Here is a 9,387-nt window from a genome sequence, read left to right as displayed (position 1 = left end):
GTGTACAGTTGTGCTGTGTATTAGCAAATGCATTTTTAATGTTCGCTTCGGGCTAATACAAGGTATTGCTGTGAAAACAGCTGATATATCATGGATTTTGGTTTTTTTGAGTGTTCAAGAGGCCAGATCGATGGCTGGCTAACGCTTTGGGGCAATGTTATCAGTGCCTATCAACTATTTTCTAACTACAAAGAAGTGGTTTGGAGGTAATAAGTTTGAGGACAATGAGGAAGTTATCAATATTTTAAGTTCGTATTTTGAGGAACTTTATGATCCACACTGTTGGAGTACCGTTATGAAAAAGGTATGCATTCATGGAAATTACGTTGAAAAAACAAAATTAAAAGTTTTTTTTCTTTATGAGATTTTTACCCCGCCCTTGTACCAACGAAGAGTTTTTGATTTAATGATTTCTTCTTCCCCCGGTACTACTCCGCATAAACGAGGAGTGCCTGGAGGCACTGAAAAAGGCTGATTATAAAGTATGGTTCGGAGTCAGGAATGTCAAAGTAAAAGTGTTCTGCTCTGCAAAACCGGACGACGACCTTGACCCAATCGACGCCGCCAACGAGCTGTTGGAGGAGATGACGATCGACGGTCCGACGGGGGCTGACGAACCCCCCACGCAAGCAGATCATGCTGAGGGTAACGTAGTTGTGATCAAGCTGGAGCAGGTGGGGGCAGAGAATGTGTATATTTCCTCGGTGTACATGGCTCACGACCGATTAGCTCTGCCAGAAGAACTACAACATCTGACGAACACCATAACAGCAAAGAAAGCCAACCTGCTGATAGGCTGCGACGCAAATGCAAGGCATACGCTTTGGGACAGCTCCGAAATCAACGAAAGAGGTGAGTCATTCCTTGATTATATTATTACTTCAAATCTATCGGTGTGTAACAGGGGCAGTACACCAACCTTTCATTTCCCCTGCTCGGAGAACTGCGACGGTTGGGAGGAGGTCCTTGATATCACCTAAATAACCGACAACGGCATTCTTAGGGTGGAGGACTGGAGAGTGTCTGACCAGAGATCCTTCTCTGACCACAGTTGGATACTCTTCAGTCTAGATCTCGCCGCAGAGGTCTCTAAGCCCTTTAGAGACCCCAGGAGGATCGACTGGAGAAAGTTTGGTCAGATAATTAAGAACAAACTCTCCGGTGCGCAAATTGGTAGGATTGGCACGACAGACGAACTGGAGTCAAAGGTCGGGGCTCTGGAGAAGGCATTTGATACCGCCTTCAAAGTCTCGTGGCCTGCTAAGTACAGCAAAAAGACCCTGCCACCGTGGTGGAACGAAGATCTCTCTAGTCTCAGGAAGCTGACCAGAGAAACCTACAACACCTGCTACAGGCAAAAATACTGGCAGTCATACAAGGACTGCCTAAAGAAGTACAAGTCGGCCATCAGGACCGCCAAGAGGCGGTCTTGGCTAGACTATTGTCAGAACATTGAAAGCACTAGTGAATCCGCGAGGCTCAGTAAGATTCTGTCCAAGGAACATAAGAGGCCATCCTTCCTTAAAAAGTCGAAAGGCTCCTGGACGGAATCTTCTAGCGAAACCTTGGAGCTGCTAGTGCAAATGCACTTTCCCTCCAGCGAGGAGGACTGTGAGTCAGAACCTCGCTTGGAGGGTTTGCGGCAACCCCAGCTGTGCGAGACTATCAAATTGGTAATTACCGGGGATAGGATCGGCTGGGCTATAAACAGCTTCTCCGCATACAAATCTCCAGGCCCAGATGGCATAATGCCAGTCATGCTACAGAAGCAGCAGGAAAGGGTTGTGCCGTGGCTTGTTGAGATTTACCGGAGCTGCATCACTTTAGGATACGTATCGCAGTCCTGGAGGCGCGCACGGGTGGTTTTCATACCAGAAGCGGGCAGGCGCGGTCATGAGTCCGCGAAGGACTTTTGGCCAATCAGCCTGACCTCTTTCGTGCTGAAGACCCTAGAACGCGTCCTGGACATTCACTTAAGGACGATTATGGAGAGAACGCCTTTCTCTAAGTCCCAGTATGCCTACCTCAAAGGAAAATCCATAGAAACCGTCCTCCACGAGGTAATTGGCACGGTTCAGCGGTCGCTGCAGTACAAGCAGTATACCCTTGCTGCCTTCTTGGATATAGAAGGAGCTTTCAACAACTTCAGTACCAACGCCATCAAGGAAGCCTTGACCGGTATTGGATTGGAGGGGTATCTCATGCATTGGATTATATCCATGCTGAGTACCAGGATAATCCAGTCCGATCTGGGAGGCAACCACTTGACCAGATCTGTGAACAGAGGCACGCCCCAGGGTGGTGCTATCTCACCGGTGCTCTGGTTAATAGTAATGGACAAAATTTTACGTACATTGGACAGCAGCGGAGTGAAGGTGGTGGCGTATGCCGACGACTTGGTGATATTAGTATCAGGGATGTTTCTGTCCATTGTGAGCGACATCATAGAAGGAGCGTTGCGAAAGGTGTGCCTGTGGGCCGCAAGATGCGGACTCAGCATAAACCCAACCAAAACGCAACTGATGCTGTGCACCACCAAGACAAGGATACCTGAATTCCATCTACCACGGCTGAATGAACAAAGATTGGTTCTTTCCTCTAATGTAAAGTATCTGGGTGTAATCCTGGATCCTAAGCTAAATTGGAGGTTGAACATAGAACTGAGGGTTAAGAAGGCCTGTATAGCCTTCTATGCCTGTAAGAGAACCTTTGTAAACAAATGGGGTCTCCGGCCGAGGATGGTTCTCTGGATGTACACCGCTGTAGTGCGGCGTACGGCTCTGTTGTATCGTGGCAGGCTTTGAAGAAGAAATACAATAGAACGAAGCTTAATAGGATTCAAAGAACCGCGTGTGCAGGTGCTACGGGGGCTCTGTTGTCCTGCCCGGCAGATGCTCTCAATGTACTCCTGCATCTCCTCCCCTTAGACCTCCACATCAAAGATGTTGCAGCGTGCAGTGCCGTCAGACTACGCGAGTCCGGGGCAGCGAAGTCCTACGGCCACAGCAACATCCTAGATGAAATACCTCGAGAAATCTGGGCATCCCCCACGGACTCTGTCACACGCAAGCTGAACTTCACGAGAAATTTTGCTGTGGACCTTCCAACTAGGGCAAAGTGGAAGACCGGCGGCGTGTTGCAAAACTATGACACAGTATTCTTTACGGACGGATCAAAGATGGCCTATGGAGTCGGCGCGGGGGTTTTCTCGAATACACACGGTGTATCCAAGTCGTATGGTCTCTCAGGTTTCACCAGTGTATTCCAGGCGGAAGTACTGGCGATATTGGAAGTCTGTCGATGGTTGGAGCGTGATTCGAGCTCTAAGCGTAACATAGCCATTTTAACAGACAGCCAAGCGGCTATCAAGGCCTTGTACTCAACGACGACACCTTCCCGGCTGGTGGGGCAGTGCAGAGATGCGCTCAACCGTCTGGGCGGCACGCTTAAGGTCACTCTCCTCTGGGTTCCCGAGCATAGGAATATAGAGGGGAATGAGCGGGCTGACGGATTGGCCAGGCAAGGCTCTGCTCTTGGCAGTCCCTCGGGGAATACAGTCGATGTTCCGCTGGCGACTGTCGGGGGCCGAGTCTACTCGCACTACCTAGCAACCGGGGGCCTGAGATGGCGAAGGCTTACAAGCTGTGCCAAATCAAGGAGAATTTGGCCCGCTTATAACATAGCCCGATCACGAGAGCTCCTGTGCCAGACGCGTGCAAATGCATTCAAGATTACGGCGGTCTGCACGGGGCACTGGCCCACAGGGGACCATGCCGCTAGGCTCGGCATATCCTACAACTCGCATTGCCGAAGCTGCGGAGAAGGAAGGGAAACCCTCATGCACTTTCTCTGTGATTGCCCAGCTCTGGCTAGAGTCAGGCTGCGGACACTGGGTAAACCATTCTTTGGGGACCTCAGTGAGATTTCTAGCTGCAGAGTCGGAGAGCTGCTTTCCTTCGTGAATGCTACGGGCTGGCTCTGAAGATCCGAGCCGGCTGGACTCTGCTTCCCTGCTCTCATAACAATAGTCACGGTCTTAGGAGTTTGTGGCATCAAAACGGCGCACCAAAGCGCTAATTGGGCTCCTCGGAGCGGCCACTGATACCTACCTACCTACTTTCTTCCCCTTCTCCTCCCTAACTACCGCGAATTCACACTAACCTATAAGAGACACTCTCCATTTCGATGTCCTTGCGTTGTGGATCTTGCCTCTCGAACGAGGCGCTCGGGTCCTGGGTTTAAGGCGCGCGGTCAAGCCGGTATTTTTTTTTTCATTTCCAGTTTAGCTTCGCATGTGTTTTTCGCTAGGTTAACGTAGTATTTCCTACCAGGTTGCTCTGATTTAACAAATTTACCGTCGATGGTTGTATGTCAAAGCTGGACACCATTCGCGTAGACCTTCCTGTCGCCAGGTGTGTTACACTGTTTGCGAAATTGATAGAATCTCACGTTTTTCACAATACACACATGCCTCGATTGATGAATTGAACGGGGTTTCGTCGATTGTTGAGACTGTGTAGCAAGGATGATTGCTCCCTTGCAGGAACCTGCAGGCACAAAGTGAAATAGTATGAGGTGCGATTTCTAGAAAAGTTCCTGTTTCGAGCTAACCGGACAGTTCTATACATGATTGACACGTCTACATCGAGCACCAAGATGCCTGTTGTATGAAGTTTAGGTAAAGTTATAATTTTAAATAAACGTCGCCGCGGTCATCTTCTTTTAAAAGTTGATGGCGCCTCAAATCGCTCATTGTCTGCTATATGTGTCCATATTGGTCCTGATCAAAGAGATTGGGATAACAAGCTGTCACCAATCAATTGTGCACTTCATTCTGCAAAACATGTCCCGATAGAGACTTCCCCCTATCACGTTTTTTGGCAAAGCATGGTCACCCATGGGGGTACCTACGTCTATTTACGACGACTGAAAGCCTTATAGGATGCGACCCTGGAGGTCTGTTTTCAGGATAACCTTGCTATTCTGAGAGCAGAGGTTCAAAGGCGCATTCTCCAAACAAGAGAACCACAGGAGAGGGCTTGCAACTTGCGATCCCGAGGTCGTGAATTTTAGGTCGAAGATATCGTGTGTGGGCGGCTCTCCAACTTAAGCAGTGCAGCAAAGCTGTACAATTCCAAACTGGATCGGAAGTTCGTACAAGCGAAGATCATCGGTAGAATCGGAACGGTTCAATGTGAGTTGGTAGACAGGGACGGTCATAACTTGGATGTCGCTCACGCGAAAGATCTCAGGTTTTCACTACTGTTTGAAACCTTGACTGCCTGTCCTCGCGCAGGAGTCCAATATACAGCCACCTTACAGCATTGATTACATCTTTGGTCTTCAGCTGTCTTTTTCTGAGCGGGCCTCGGCAACCTAGCTGCCCTGTAGTATGCGCATCTGTGCGACAGGTGCAGTCTTTCCTTTGCCTTTTTTTAGAGATAATCGAAAAGAGACATCTTCCCAAATAATGGCCTGAGGATGTCAAGGAACCTCAGAGGCCGCGGCTCGCTATACATTTGAGGTAGGAGGATGTGATCCGTCGTGGATCCTCCCTTTCGATTGTGGAATTTTACGGCTCCCTGCGTCTTTTATTTATTTCTTTTGCTTTTTTAGCTCGCGTGTTGTTTATTTCGTTAGGCTCGCGCGGACCCGCTTGTTTTGTTTATTTCTCAGGATCCGGTGCGGACTCACGCACCGGCAAAGACACGTGAATTTTTGTAAAATGACACGTGAGAGATCGAAGTGTTCGAAGGACCTTGTCCTCCTATTCCCGAGCCTGGCTAGCAAGTCCCGTCCAAGGGCGGAAAGAGGAAGTGCCCCTCTTCAAATCCGATGAAAGCTCATGGCGATCACATTTCCCATAAAAAACATAGCCCCTCAAACTGGATTTTTTAGATGATCATGGTAAAGTTTGATTTTTCAGCCCTACCCTTCTCATGGGGTGGGGTGGATATTTAGAAAGAATAAGGTTTAATATTGAACCGAAACCCCGCAGGGGTAAAGGAGGCTGTGGACGAAATAAACCGTCAAAATGTCAAAACGGTCGCTATTCCTTATAAAGTTACGGCTTCCTGTATATTCGTACGAAAATAGCTTCTTTTCGGAGTGGGGGATGATCACCAGAATTCTTCAACGGTGTTAAGGATAAGGATCTTTTTCTTCTAATTTCTTCCCTGCTTCTCTGGGAGTGGAGTTGGTAAATCAAGCTTTACCATAACGACGTTTAAATAAACTCCATTCGAAGCATCATAGCTTGTTAAGGGGGAGCGACTGCCACGATGTTTCAACGGAGTTTGATTAAGAAAATCTCCTGGCTCTCCCTTCATATCCTCCTTTATCCCTGCGGTATTGGGGTTCAAAATTAAACTTTACTGCTTTAACTTGAAAATAGCTCCACTTTGAGGCGCCGCGGCATTTTATGAATGTGGGGGGGGGGGGGGGGGACATAATCGCCACAATAATTTAACAAGTTTGGAAAATGGAGCCTCCTCTTTTCTTCTACGTATCCTTCCGATAAACTCCCTCTCATGGGGTGGAGTTAATTCAAACTTTACGTTGATGAAATAACAAAAATTCAATTTAAAGGCCACAACTTTTCTAGTGCGGGGGGGGGGGGGAGGCGGGGTGATTGCTACAAGTTGGGCTTGAGAACGGGGACCTCCTCTTGGGGGTGTGGGGGGTATCTTTTTGGAACTGGAAGGCGGCCTAGATTCACGAAATGCGAGAATTTTCACATTAAGACGTGGGGGAGGCGAGATATCGCGGAAATCGAGCGTGAGAAAGCCTCGTGAAAATCGAAGAAAACCGAAAATTTTCACGAACCCCGGGTCGTAAAAATGGGCAAAAATGCAAAATCATCGGATTTTCGGTGGGGGATGTCTCGTTCGAACGGGGAGGCGGCCTAGATTCAGTAAATGCAAGAATTTTCACATTACGACGTCGGGAAGCGAGAAATCGCGGAAAATCCACCGTGAGAAGGCCTCATGAAAATCGAGGAAAATTGAAAATTTTCACGAAGCCAGGGTCGTAAAAATTGGCAAAAATGCAAAATCATTGGATTTCGGTGGGGGAACGGGGAGGCGGCCAAGATTCAGGAAATGCAAGATTTTTCACATTACGATGTCAGGAAGGCGAGATATCGCGGAAAATCCACCGTAAGAAAGCCACGTGAAAATCGAAGAAAACCGAAAATTTTCACGAATCCCGGGTCGTAAAAATTGGTAAAAATGCAAAATTGTCGGATTTCGGTGGGAGATGTCTTGTTCGAACGGGGGCATTACATCAGCAAGATATAGCGGAAAATCCACCGCGAGAAAGTCTTGTGAAAATCGAGGAAAATTGAAAATTTTCACGAACCCCGGTTCGTAAAAATGGGGAAAAATACAAAATCGTCGGATTTCGGTGGGGGTGTCTTGTTCGAACTGGGAGGCGGCGTAAATTCAGGAAATGCGAGAATTTTCACATTACGACGTCGGGGAGGCGAGATATCGCCGAAATCGAGAGTGAGAAAGCCTCGTGAAAATCAAAGAAAACCGAAAATTTGCATGAACCCCGGGTCATAAAAATGGGCAAAAATGAAAAATTTTCGGATTTCGGTGGGGGATGTCTTGTTCGAACGGGGAGGCGGCCTAGATTCAGGAAATGCAAGAATTTTCACATTACGATGTCGGGAAGGCGAGATATCGCGGAAAATCCACCGTGAGGAAGCCTCGTGAAAATCGAGGAAAATTGAAAATTTTCACGAACCCCGGGTCGTAAAAATGGGCAAAAATGCAAAATCGTCGGATTTCGGTGGGGGATGTCTTGTTCGAACGTGGAGGCGGCCTAGATTCAGGCAATGCAAGAATTTTCTTACTGCGACCCCTGGAAGGCGAGATATCGCGGAAAATCCACCGTGAGGAAGCCTCGTGAAAATCGAGGAAAATTGAAAATTTTCACGAACCCCGGTTCGTAAAAATGGGGAAAAATACAAAATCGTCGGATTTCGGTGGGGGTGTCTTGTTCGAACTGGGAGGCGGCGTAAATTCAGGAAATGCGAGAATTTTCACATTACGACGTCGGGGAGGCGAGATATCGCCGAAATCGAGAGTGAGAAAGCCTCGTGAAAATCAAAGAAAACCGAAAATTTGCATGAACCCCGGGTCATAAAAATGGGCAAAAATGAAAAATTTTCGGATTTCGGTGGGGGATGTCTTGTTCGAACGGGGAGGCGGCCTAGATTCAGGAAATGCAAGAATTTTCACATTACGATGTCGGGAAGGCGAGATATCGCGGAAAATCCACCGTGAGGAAGCCTCGTGAAAATCGAGGAAAATTGAAAATTTTCACGAACCCCGGGTCGTAAAAATGGGCAAAAATGCAAAATCGTCGGATTTCGGTGGGGGATGTCTTGTTCGAACGGGGAGGCGGCCTAGATTCAGGAAATGCAAGAATTTTCACATTACGATGTCGGGAAGGCGAGATATCGCGGAAAATCCACCGTGAGGAAGCCTCGTGAAAATCGAGGAAAATTGAAAATTTTCACGAACCCCGGGTCGTAAAAATGGGCAAAAATGAAAAATCGTCGGATTTCGGTGGGGGATGTCTTGTTCGAACGGGGAGGCGGCCTAGATTCAGGAAATGCAAGAATTTTCGCATTGCGACATCAGGAAGATATCGCGGAAAATCCACCACGAGAAAGCCTTGTGAAAATCGAGGAAAATTGAAAATTTTCACGAACCCCGGGTCGTAAAAATTGGCAAAAATGCAAAATTGTCGGATTTCGGTGGGGGATGTCTTGTTCCAACGAGGAGGCGGCTTAGATTCAGGAAATGCAAGAATTTTCGCATTATGACGTCGGGAAGGCGAGATATCGCGGAAAATCCAGCGTGAAAAGGTCTCGTGAAAATCAAAGAAAATTGAAAATTTCCACGAACCCCGGGTCGTAAAAATGGGCAAAAACGCAAAATCGTCGGTTTTCGGTGGGGGATGTCTTGTTTGAACGGGGAGGCGAGCCAGATTCAGGAAATGCAAGTATTTTCACACTACGACGTCGGGAAGGCAAGATATCGCGGAAAATCTACCGCGAGAAAACCTCCTGAAAATCGAGGAAAATTGAAAATTTTCACGAACCCCGGATCGTAAAAATGGGCAAAAATGCAAAATCGTCGGATTTCGGTGGGGGATGTCTTGTTCGAATGGGGAGGCGGCCTAGATTCAGGAAATGCAAGGGTTTTCACACTGTGACGTCGGGAAGACGAGATATCGCGGAAAATTATCCTAAGATTGGTGAGAGCATTGGATCTGTTGTTCTCTTTACATGCAGGAAGTGGCGCCATTTTGTATTAAGTTTAAGGGGGGGGCGCGCTCCGCATACATGTGGATGCGGAGTGCAAGATTTTTTTT

Source organism: Hermetia illucens, chromosome 4 (genome assembly GCF_905115235.1).
Source record: "Hermetia illucens chromosome 4, iHerIll2.2.curated.20191125, whole genome shotgun sequence".
Classification (NCBI taxonomy): Eukaryota; Metazoa; Arthropoda; class Insecta; order Diptera; family Stratiomyidae; genus Hermetia; species Hermetia illucens.
The sequence above is the reverse complement of the archived record's forward strand: the minus strand, read 5'-3'. Positions refer to the sequence as shown.